The sequence below is a fragment of the Salvelinus sp. IW2-2015 genome, linkage group LG6.1, assembly GCF_002910315.2.
Source record: "Salvelinus sp. IW2-2015 linkage group LG6.1, ASM291031v2, whole genome shotgun sequence".
Classification (NCBI taxonomy): domain Eukaryota; kingdom Metazoa; phylum Chordata; class Actinopteri; order Salmoniformes; family Salmonidae; genus Salvelinus; species Salvelinus sp. IW2-2015.
The window spans coordinates 18,854,134-18,866,386 of NC_036845.1; the positions used below are offsets into that span (position 1 = coordinate 18,854,134).

A 12,253-nucleotide genomic window follows, 5' to 3' on the forward strand; every position below is an offset into this window, starting at 1 on the left:
ATGAGACTGTTCCGAGCCTGTTGATTTCCTGAACATAACGGCACCAAACCACCAGGAGGTTTTTGGATTAAAAAGTAATAATTTTATTAGATAGTGGGAATAGGTGGAAGGAGGGGGTATGGTGATGATATATTCACAGCTCTATGTTTGTGTTGACGGTACGGCGGGTCTTGCTGGTGCCGCACCCTAGGCCTCATGTTCGGTTTGGCTTGCTCTTAGCTGTTTGGCTCCTCACCGGAGACTTCAGTTGCATCATACAGTGTCTTTTGTTCAATAATATTAACTGTTTATAGTTCCAAAAACTCCATTTGGTAATAGCTCGCAAACAGATCATGAGAACGACAGACGAAAATTCCAAAAGTATCGCTGTTAAAGTTCGTAGAAAGACATAGTCAAACGTTTTTAATAATCAATCCTTCAGTAGTTTTTGTAAACATTGAAATAGTATCAACAATATTGTCGAACCGGACCTGTAAACATTCCAATGCGAGAGGAGAAGAAAGAAAATAGTTGAGCGGCCAGTGTCTACGCGCGCAATGAATACTAGATGGAGGACATCCGTCTATCCACTGACGCGATTCGATATAATCCTTAATATTTTTCAGATAAAAGCCTGAAACTATGGTCTAAACTGTTCAACAATGGCATCCACGAGGAAAGCCATAGGAAAAGGGAATTCTATGTTGATATCCCTATACAATGGACCGGAAGAAGAATTAGGCACACTACAGTGATTTTTCAAATAAAAGAGTCACGTTCTCCAGGGGTTGGATTTCTCTATGGTTGTTCAACTGCAAAATAGTTCTATGTTATAACTCCTTCACAAGACAATATTTATGTGACAGTTTACGGCACTCTCTGACTTGAAAAGGTTGGCATGCCACATATGTGGCTGTCTCCCGATCCAGCGAAGGTGAAGGAGAGAGTAGAGGGGGAAATGGCTGCTTTTACTCTTTTTGTTTCGTCTTGTTTCATCTATTTTAAAAGAGTAGGAGGGTCTGCTTAATTGCTGCTTCTGCAGACGACAAACAGACAGAGGGTGAAAGTGAGGTGAATCGAAAGAGAATGTCAACGGGATTGAGACGAGTAAGAGTAGGAAAGAGAGGGAGATGAAGACAGATGGGGAAAGAAAATGAGAGCGCGAGAGCAATAGAGAAAAAGAGAGAGAGAGAGAGAGAATCCTGAAAAACATGTTTACTTGTGGAGGGTTGACGTCTAAGGTTTCCCCTCTTGGAGGGAGTCCCAGTGCGGGGGCGGGCGAGATTCCCTCTTGGTTCCCCAGATGTAATATGAGGAATGAGCATTCCCTATCATCTCTCTCTCTTTCTCTCTCTCTCTTCCCATCTCACAGCCTGACGAGCATATCAGTTCCATGGCACATCATGATCACCTGCACATAGCATTACACGGTCATATCGGCGTGCTCGTCACCCTACCGAAATATCACAGTTGTCTATTTACTCACTTCATCTTTCTCTTCTGTCTTAATTTCTCTCACTTCTGCCTGAACTCAAAATAAAGACATCGGTCTGTGATCTTTTTCAATGTCTGCCCTTCTCTTTTCCTCACTTTTAATATTGCTTTTTGGAAATAGATACATGGTGACTTCCATCCTCCTAAGCTCTCTCCCAACCCCAGCTCCACCCTTCCTCACAAGTGATAGCAGGCCAAGCATGACTGGGATCTTTTCTTCTCTTTTTGCGTTGTGAAAAAGAACACTTTGGGAGAACAATTTGGTGTGGAGACCACATCTTATTACTTGGGTCTTTAGTTATACTAGTACAGCTGCCCAATAGCCATAACATATTTAGTGTGTGTTACTTCACACATATCTCACAGTCCTTGTAAAATTAGGACCACAAACAGAATGATATAGTCAGCCAGTGCCATAGACATCAGGGCAGTGCCACAGACACACACTGGCACAACTGTATTGCCAGCCAACACTGCATGGTAGTGCCACAGATAAAACTATATTGCCAGCCAGCATGGCAGTGCCATACACACACAGACACTGGCAGTGACACAGACACACAAAGGCTGGATTTTGTCATTTCTATTTCTGACAGCCACTAACGAGTCATAGGCTGTAAGAAAATGTGCTGTGGTTTGGGCCTGATTGTATAAACAGAGCACAAGAGCGTCTGTTCGCAAAGGTGTGGCATGAAATCCCGGAGAGACCCAAAGAATGTGAGAGAACTGCTAYAGCTACAGATTCCCGGCAGCTGTTGCAGATCCCTGGGCTTTTATTGCWTGACAGGGAGGCCTCGACACCACAACACACTCTCAAGATGAAACGAACAAAAGGCGTTTATGAAGCAGAGTTAAAGCTGCAATATGTCACTTTTTTTGGCCGATCCGACCAAATTCACGTAGAAATTGGAGTTATGGGTCTGTCACTCTTATCGGAAGCAAGTCTAAGAAGCAGCGGATCTGTTCTATGTGCGCTATTTCTATGCTTCCCGTTCACCTGTAGTTTTTGCAATTATATTGTGTGTGATTATGTAGTGTTTCATATTTTCTGTTGTCCTTTTTTTATAGATGGACACCACCTATGGGAGACAGAAGCCAAAGTTGACAAGGACTCCTTCAAGTCTGTAAGTATTCTGCAGTGTTTTCAGTAAAACACAGTACTGAATTAGTTGTAGTCTTGTTGTTAAGATTGAAAGTGTAAATTGAGTCAGTCATACATTCCATGTATCTTTCTCTTCCATTATATTACCCACCTCTCTCTCGCTCGCTCTCTCTCTCTCTCTCTCTTTTTCTCCCCCCTCTCTCCCCCTGTATTTCCTTCCCTCACCTCCCTCACTTCCCCTTACTCACTTTGCTGATGTAACCTTTGCTAAGACATTACCAAGGAGAGAGATTAGTCGTGTTGATTAGTCCATGCAATCCTGAATGGAATTTTCACACATTTTTCTCTCTCACGGTAAACAGAGTGATTGCACCTAGAGTATCTTGCTTCATCATCAACAAGCACCCCTCAATAAGCACACACGTTCACACRTGCWCGCAAACACACACACGTGTGCACTCGTGCACACACACRCCACCACCTTCTCTCTACTACTGTAGGTCATATTCATTAGGGCACACCATAGCAAACCATTTTGTAATGGAAAACGAAAAAGGATGTTTGTCATTGGACAAGTTTAGGWAGTCCCTCCCAGTTTCAGTGCATTTTCTTCAGTTTGTTGCCTAATGAATACTGATGCAAGCCCAGTTGCCCTACCAAACACCTCAGCCAGCGTAGCCAGACATTTAGTTCACTGTTCAACTTCTGGTTCAGGGAGGAGGAGCGCTTAAACACTTTGTCTGAGCTCGGCCTTCCGCTTGAGGCCTGGCCAAGAGTGGATTATCCCCCTCCCTKTTTACCTGCTGTTTTCACRAGAGAAGTAATGAGAAAATRAWCCAGTGCACCTTTCTACTGATGCCCAGTCACACATTTAGGCCTAGATTCTGTTCATAAAAACAAGGCAAAGGGGATTCGTCAGAGGGGACGGTAAATGTTGTACRTGTCCCAGAGAAGCTACATGTGCTTCTGGAGTTAATTAAGAAGTACTTATGGCGAGGAGAGACTCGTAAGGTCTGTGAGAGTGTGTGTTTGCCTGCGTGTGTCTGTGTCTTCGGGTGCACATTAGGGTGTGTGATGACAATGTGTTTCAAATCATCCGTGCCCCCCTCCCTTTCTCTTCTCTTTCATCAGCTGGGTCTCACCATCCCTCTGTCTCCCTGTAAACGAACTGCTGTCATTGACAATTGCAGGGGTCTAGGGTAAATCATCGCCCATGGAACRTGTGTCGAAATACGGCGGCATTTCAATGATGATGTTTTTGTTGTCGTGTGTTTTCACGTTCAGGTGACTGGCTTTGTTGAATACGGCCTCCTCCTCTCTGATGCCTCAATGTTTAATTGACCTTAAGGGCTGGCTGATGTTAAGGCTAGTYCCACATGTTGGAAAATTACAGTGAGGGGTTGGGTTAGGTAGGTGAAAGACAAAATAGTACCGTGTGCTTATTTGRCGTACCGACAAACAAGCCACAGTGTTGCTGACCTTTTCTCCCCTGCTGCCACCGGCCACCGTTAGGTCACCCATGCTCTGCCTGCCATATGCTTTCATTATTCCTGTTTGGATCGCTCTGCTCACTGGGTGGGAGGATGGGAGGAGAGGGGGATGGAGGGGGTGTTAGGTCATCGACACCTGTGTCTCTGCTGTCTTTGACCCCGTCAGTCCGGGGCAGACCTGGCCTATAAACAGACTCACAGACACGTAGACAGACCCCACAAAATATGCTGAGCAACAGGGAATGGCTTCCTGTTCTGCTCCACCACCCCATATGGCCTGAGCTGGCCCCAAGAGAGAGAGAGAGAGAGAGACAGAGGGAGAGAGAGAGAGAGACAGACAGAGACAGACAGGCTCTAGACAGGCAGACACTCAGTCATGTCCCAATGGCGCCTTTGTCATGCACCTCAATCCCTGCTCTGCAGCCCCCAAAGTTCACGTCCGTCCAGGATTACGGAGGTTTCACCCTGGGCCTGGAGCAACACGCTGGTCAGGGGCTGTGAAAACAAGGCCAAAGGCCCACATCTCTCCCCTGTAGTAGTGCAGGGATAGGGTTCAAACCCCTGGCCCTCAGGGCTTCAGACAGACACAAACAGGGGCGCGGTACACACTCTGGGGTTCCTGCTGAGCCCATCCAGATTGGGCCGAAGACCCAGCTCAGAAAGCTTGTTCAGAACACTCCTCCAGGGTTCCCCCGAAAGCAAAACAAGCATACATGCATGCTAATTAATGAGTTGACACTTAGTACAGTTGGAGTTCTGTTTGTGTCTTGGAAGAGCATTGAAAGGGGTTGTAGGCCTAAGCTAGTGATGAAAGTTCAAACTGAAATCTTCACCATGCCGTCTTAGTCTGATTTCATAATGTTTAGGTAATGCATGTTTTTTTGACAGCTTTTTGAAAATCTGCTCCGCACACACAAATATACTGTGCGTCTGGAGGGTTCGTACTGTGCGTGTATCCATTCTGTGCTGTTTCTGTGTGTTGTAGACGGCGCTGGTGGTGGAGATCCCTCCCTACAGGAACCAGAGAATATCCAGCCCTGTGCAGGTCAACTTCTACGTCTGCAATGGCAAGAGAAAGAGGAGCCAGTACCAGCGCTTCACCTATCTCTCACCAAATGGTAACCCCACAAACCTTCAGGTTTACCTCCTCACTTACACGTGGTTTGGGKGGTTTATGTTTCCTACTAGTGTTGCTTGATAAATTATAAAGGGGTCATACATGCTCATGCATTACACCGGCAATGTTACCCAATCGTACCTTTCAGTGTTTCCTCCGAAATCATTTCCGCTCCACAAAAACACACGCAATCTGTTGTAGCTTTCGGTAGTGCCTGACACCGCTGCATCACCGGCTCTGTTGAGCGAGGGCAGAAGTGAAGCAGAAGACGTGAGTTGTGTTTACTTGGTTGCGAGCTTGCGTTCTCCGGCGATGAGGTGTGAAGGGTTGACTGACAGAGCCTCTGGGCAATGTTGACGTTAAATGTCAGAAGTCAATCGCTGGACCGTCGAGCTCACACACAACTCACGGGAACATCCATCACACACAACTCACGTTCTGCGCTACACACTCACGTGTCCCCTGGTCTCCACATTTACAGTTGGCTTGACACATTGGAATGCGAAGAAGTGATTGGGATTAGGAGTCATTTCACAGTCTGACATCACCAACTAAATACCTTTCATTCTGGGCTCAGAGTAAATTTGCCAAATCCAAGTTTCATGCATAGACACTTTGATATTGATTGAAATCCATTGATGCTGCTAGAAACAACATTGTTAATTATTCAAAGCTTGCTGCGTCTCTCTCTCTCTCTCTCTCTCTCTCTCTCTCTCTCTCTCTCTCTCTCTCTCTCTCTCTCTCTCTCTCTCTCTCTCTCTCTCTCTCTCTCTCTCTCTCTCTCTCTCTCTCTCTCTCTCTGTCAATTCAATGTAAGGGCGTTATTGGCATGGGAAACATATGTTAACGTTGCCAAAGCAAGTGAAGTAGTTAATAAACAAAAGTGAAATACGCAATAAAAATGAGCAGTAAACATTACACTCACAGAAGTTCCAAAAGAATAAAGACAGTTCAAATGTCTCTCTCTCTTTATATCCCATGTTAAATTAAGAATCACCTTCTTCACCTTTAAACTGACAAAATGTGATTCTTAGACTCCCTAAACAATTCAATGATCACTGGCCGCTATTGTAGCCCGGAAGAGATAAGAAGCAATGATTCAGGCTTTTGGGAGAGAGAGACCGCATCACCACCTTGACAACGAACAGAGGGCCCTATTTGGAGACGGTTGATGGGAGCGAGAGAGTGAACGAGAGAGTGAGTGAGAAAGAGATTGAGAAAGGGAGAGGTGAAGAGGGGGGAGTAGAAGGGGGGGGGGAGAGAGACAGGACATTTTGGGGTAACTGACCTTAGCAGAGCGAGCGAGCGAGCATTGGTGGGAGGACAGACAAACTCTGGCCATATTTGGCAGCCCCATACCAACCAGGGAGACAGACAAGGAGATAAGCTGTACAAGGAGAAGACTTATCACGCTTTGACCAATTGCATCTTCAAGTCACTTTCACAAGGCGTCAACAAGGTCCAATTAACAGAGTAATGGAGTGTGCTCTCTGTTACGATGCCAAGTAAACTAAATTGCAGTGGGGACCACACATGCAGGGGCAGTGTCTTTATGACGGAACATAATGTACCACTAGAGTCACAGTCAAAGGCACTTGCTGTGGTTCACCAGATMTTTTTATTTCTTATTTTGATATTTATTAATCTATTCTAAACTAGGTGGGTTGAGCCCTGAATGCTGATTGGCTGAAAGCTGTGGTATACCACAGGTATTACCCAAAAAAATAATTTTTACTGTTTTAATTTCATTTGGTAACACTTTTCTAATAGCAATAAGGTATTATAAACTTAGCCGTGGTATATTGGCTGTATACCACACCTCCTCGGGCCTTAACACTTAAATATAATTTATTCAACACAATAGTCAACAAGCAATAATAAACAACTCAGACAATGCTGACAATGCTTGAATCCATGTCTGTCTGCCCATGGGTGAAGTGTCTGGGAGAAGTGGCCTCTACTGTATATGACTTCAGCAAACAGTGCCGTTTCAACTGTGCTGAGGTCAAAGAGAAGCCCTAATTATATCTGTCCAAGATAAGATGCAGGATGTCATGAAAGCAAACAGATCTCTAAGTCACAATGAGGATAATTATAACAGTGATATATAAATAGCAAAGGAGCGGAAAACCTGGTTGTTTGCTTTTGAGGCTTTCACTGTGTGAGAGTGTTTGAACACTGTGGCCAGGTAAGGGGGGGGGGGTGTGTGTATGTGTTACATAGAGGTCGTTCTCATCACTTCCTCCTTCACCCATCTGAGTGGGGCTTCCGGTGCTCTGGCCCACTTTAATCACAGTTGTGGTCGTCAATTATGCTTTCTAAAAATAACTTTTCGTTCACGCTCGGGGTGTGTGCTCGTCTCTGTGCTCATCTAGAAACCGCCACTTAAAATAGCCCCGCTTGTTTGAAAAAGTGAAAGGACGAAACAAACGATCTGCGGTCCTCCGATCGCTATTGAAAACAGCGTGTATTTTCCACTGTCGTCACGTGATGTTCTCTCTGCTCATTCATGTCAAAACGTTCTCAGACAAGTGTGTGTGAAAAGGTTTATTGAACGTGTTGACAAGGCCAAAGCTTTCACTGTCGAACCTCAAACCTATACTGAGCAGCTAAATGCCCAAGTAAGGAAACAAGAGATAATATGTAATTGAATCGTTTCCTCTCCATCCTCTAAATAGCTCAGTCATATCTCACGGGAGAGGCATTGTTTCTGTCATGTAAACATCATCTGATTCRTATCTCCCCTTTAGTTTAGTCACGCCTCAGAGCTAGTACGGATATTATTATCAGATGCAGTCTGGAGGATTGGAAACGATTGAGTCTTTGCCATGTTTGACAGGTGAAGATAAGCTTGAATGACAAGGCTGTCGTAGGCCTGTTTTGTCCTACACAAGCAAGAAAGGAGTAGCGGATTTGAACCGTTACATTTTACCAGATGTTATCGGTAATATTCTTCCCGAATTTCACACAGGGAGTTTTTCCAAATTAGCATTTTGCATGGTAATAATGCCGTTGCATATTGATGCCAAACAATAGAATGTAGATTGTCTTATGAAACATGTCTTTTTTATTTGTCTTTGTGTTTCCTCAAAATGCTCTTCATTGTCCTCGCTTTCCTTTACAATGTCACGTTAGTCCAATGAATTTGATGACTAAAGCTTAGTAAGCTTGTCCGGAAAGTGCATTGTCATGAGTTACAATTTCAGAGTAGAAAGATCCAAGAATCTAAGCAATATGTCACTSTGAAGTTACTCTTTTTTGTAGACTCTAAAATGAGCTGTTGGCAGCAGTTCTGGTTTGTATAAATCACCACATATCCGATGTTGCGACGAACATACAGCACAAGTGTCCTTGTCTACCTCCTAGTGTGTGTGAGTGAGCGTTACTTTTCTTTTCCGAGCTCATTTCCAATCATTCTTGCGTCGAGTAAAGACTTGACACGCCGCCCTATTCTTCTCTTTAAAGAAGAAACCGTTTCACGGAACCACATAAAACAACAAACGCCGAAAGTGCTGGCGCTGACGAAAGCCCGACCAAAGTCAGTTCTCGGAATGCCTTTCATTTCACAAGCCGTTTGGAGGTTCCTTGTGTAGATCGGGTTCTATTATTAACACCAACGGGGGCTGCTGCTGATTCCTGGCCGTAGGTTTGTGGTCTGAGACGTGGGAGGGAGGAGAGAGAGAGAGGGTCATGTTCGGAAGAAACAAGAGAGACACAATACATGAAAACTTAACGAACCGCACACCGTGAACTTCTCCCCAAAGATGTGTCATGCTAACCAAACTGGAGACTGAGACGTTTCCTTGTTTCCAAGTTAGGGCAGTGACAGACACACACACACACGTAAACACGCGCAGACACACTCACACGCACCTTTACATGGCCTACGTAGACTAGGACACCAGCCGTCAGCCCGATTGCGACCACAGTGGGACGTGGTGAATTAGACACCTGCGAGTTGATGACTACCACCATGAAGCACCACCTGGTCGCTAAAACTAGGGCCTAGTCAGGTCACATGGTCAGGAAAAACTCAGAACCCTAGGTATAATGCATTGTGCACACTCTTTCCACAGTGCAATCAAACCAGCTCTTTTATGGAGACAGTAGATCATCCACTCCATAGTTCCACTCTGAGAGCAGAGCAGCCAATCGTAATGAGAATCAGAGTGCATCCCAGAAAACCCTCTTGCCCGGCTGTCTCTTCCCTTCACACGACAACTTACCGGGCCTAGGCCCTCTGTGCTCAACACCCTTCAAACCCGTCCTCGAACCCTCACCCCCATCCCTGGGAGGAAACCAGTTCCTAATAAATACTCTGATCAGGCCTGATCACATTAATGCGAGCAGACAGACATAGACAGGCAGAGATGTGGAGAATAACATGTGGGCCATAACCCGCAGGTTGGGAGGAAATAGAAGCCAGCTGGGGATGGGACTCACAGGGTGAATCTGCTTTCATGGAACTGGGAAGGGGGAGGGTGTGTTTGGAGGGGGGGACACACACAGATAGCTGGAAGGAGTGGTCAGAGAGACGGGGGGAGACATATTGAGGAATGATCGGTTAGACTGGGGGAGACAAATAGAGCTGGATGGAGGAGAGGCGAGCTCGAAGGATCCCTCAAAGGATCTCATTCTGCAGATACTGTAGGAGAGGGGGAATGTGTGACATAGCGGTTGAGTCTCAGGGAAAGTGGGAGACGGTGGGAGACTATGAAGCTTTACAGAATAAATCAGATTGCTAAGTATTCTATGTATTGCTATGTATGTAGGGTTTAGACTTTTGGGACTATTCCATTGGTTCCATTGCAATAGGCAAGCTCAATCAAATGCAGCTAAAGTATAGAGAACAGAAAAAAATACTAGACCTAGCGTAAACCCAGGTCTGTACTATGGAGAACCTGTTACAAGGCCTAGTATGATATTCCCTAGTAAGTGTATGGAGGTGTCATCCTGGGACTTTCTTAAGGATACAGACCTTACCTAGGGAGCCTCTGAGACAGATGGACCGGCCCCGTGGCTCTGACAAGACTGACGTAAATGAGCTTCCCACTGGGTAATCACACCAGCTCATCTCTCCCCAAAGGACACTGGGGGTGTGAAAGTTAATCTCTCAGTTACGTCCTGTCCCAGCAATAATAACATCATAACATCACGATAGGGCTGTTTTTCATCTAATCAAAACACTCATTTATTCAGACAATGGAAGTAGAAGTGCTTATTAGTATTATTACACCTTCATCAGGATTGACTTATTCTTACTTTGTTAGTAAAAAGTAACTATTATAAGAAATAGACTTATGATGGCCTATTTGTAGGCTGAATAGGTTGTCATAAGACATTTAGTAGGCTGAATAGAGTGTCATAAGACATTTAGTCCGCTGAATGTGTCAGAAGACATTTAGTAGGCTGAATAGAGTGTCAGAAGACATTTAGTAGTGCTGAAGTAGAGTGTCAGAAGACATTTAGGTAGGCTGAATAGAGTGTCAGAAGACATTTAGTAGGCTGAAGAGAGTGTCAGAAGACGTTTAGAGTGATTCAGACTTTGCCAAAACACTTATGATTGGCATCAAACACTAACGCACCCATTAACATTTCTCTGTGTGCAGAAATAGACAACAGCAGTGCATGTATTGTGACTCAGAAGCTTTTTGTTATTCATCTGGGTGTCTTAATTCAAGCCTACAGTAGTTGTGCCACAGTACTCGTGGCAGAATCGGAGCATGTGGGGGTTTATAAAGGGTTTTTTTTCATCTTTTCCTTAGGGTTTGGCGCTTTGTGTGTGTGTGTGCGTGTGTGCAACTGGAGGATATGTTTACATATTTAATAAATAGTGCACCGTCATGGTCAGTCTCCGAAAGATGAAAACTGATCTTGATCACACAGCCAGGAACCTACTGTACGATGACTGTCAGTCCAAACGAATCAGGAAATGGCGGAAACATCTCCCAAATGGACTCTGAGTGAGTTGGAAGACGGCGGACGAGCAAGTGGGGTCATAGCACTCTCCTCCTGCATTAGCTGAAGTCAGAGCTCCTGAAACCGCAGGCATACCATACTCTCTTAAGGAGCACGGACCACCAATCAAATCATCTTTTTCTCTCTCTCTCTTTTTGTCCTGAGAGCAACAATTGCTTTTGGAGTATGGAAGAGGCCTGGGGTCTCGGGCTCCTGCAGCAGCAGCCCAGACGCTTTAAAGCACTTTTTCATAGGATAGAGCTGAAGGAGAGTCCAAAGAAATGCGCCGTTTCATGATTAGAGCCAGCTGTGGCTTTCTGCTCTGATGACTCATCTATTTTTTTTGGGGGGGGGGGGTTCTGAGCTGGCGTTTGAGAGTCCAAGCAATGACACAGTGTCTCTTTTAATCGCTGGTTGTTTGTTTTTGGTTTTGGAGGGTATCCTACCCACAATCTATCTCACTACACCGACTTCTTTACTCATACACTCAGTTGCTCGTTCAGCCACGTGGACCTACCTCACGTTTTAATCTGTCTTTTTTCCTCTCTCCTCTCTCTCTCTTCTCTCTCTCTCTCTCTCTCTCTCTCTCTCTCTCTCTCTCTCTCTCTCTCTCTCTCTCTCTCTCTCTCTCCTCTCTTTTTCCAGTCCCATAATAAAGACAGAACCGAATGATGAGTATGAGCCTCTGGGGCTCAGGGGCTGTCTGTTCATTCCAAGCTCTACTATGGCCAACCCAGGCTCACTCCTATCGTACCTGTGGGGGATGCTGACACATGCCTGGTTGGGGTTTATTCTCCCTGCCCGCCTTGCCATGGCAGCATGCCCGCCTCCTCCCCAGGTCCAGCCCAAACTGCACGACCTGTCCCCCGTGTCTTACCCCAAGTGCCTCTCCACCAGCCCTACGCAGCCCACAATGGCCCTTGGCGTCCGCCATCCAAGAGACGCCAGGGCTGTGCCAGCGCCGCTGGTCTGCCCTTCCTCACCCGACCAAGCTCCACAGGGCATGCTTCATCCAGGGCAACAGCCCGCATCACCTTGGTAACCCTAGTCCCATGGCTTCCACCCGTCTACACAGCAGCAGCCTCCTCCTCCCAGGGTCCCACCCTCCACTCC

At 45.7% G+C, this 12,253-nt stretch overlaps 1 pseudogene; it reads left to right on the forward strand.

Moving 5' to 3' along the window:
* The window catches only part of LOC111965266 (nuclear factor of activated T-cells, cytoplasmic 1-like), a 75,122-nt pseudogene extending 62,922 nt beyond the window's left edge, over window positions 1–12,200 (forward strand).
* The last annotated feature ends 53 nt before the right edge of the window (window positions 12,201–12,253 follow it).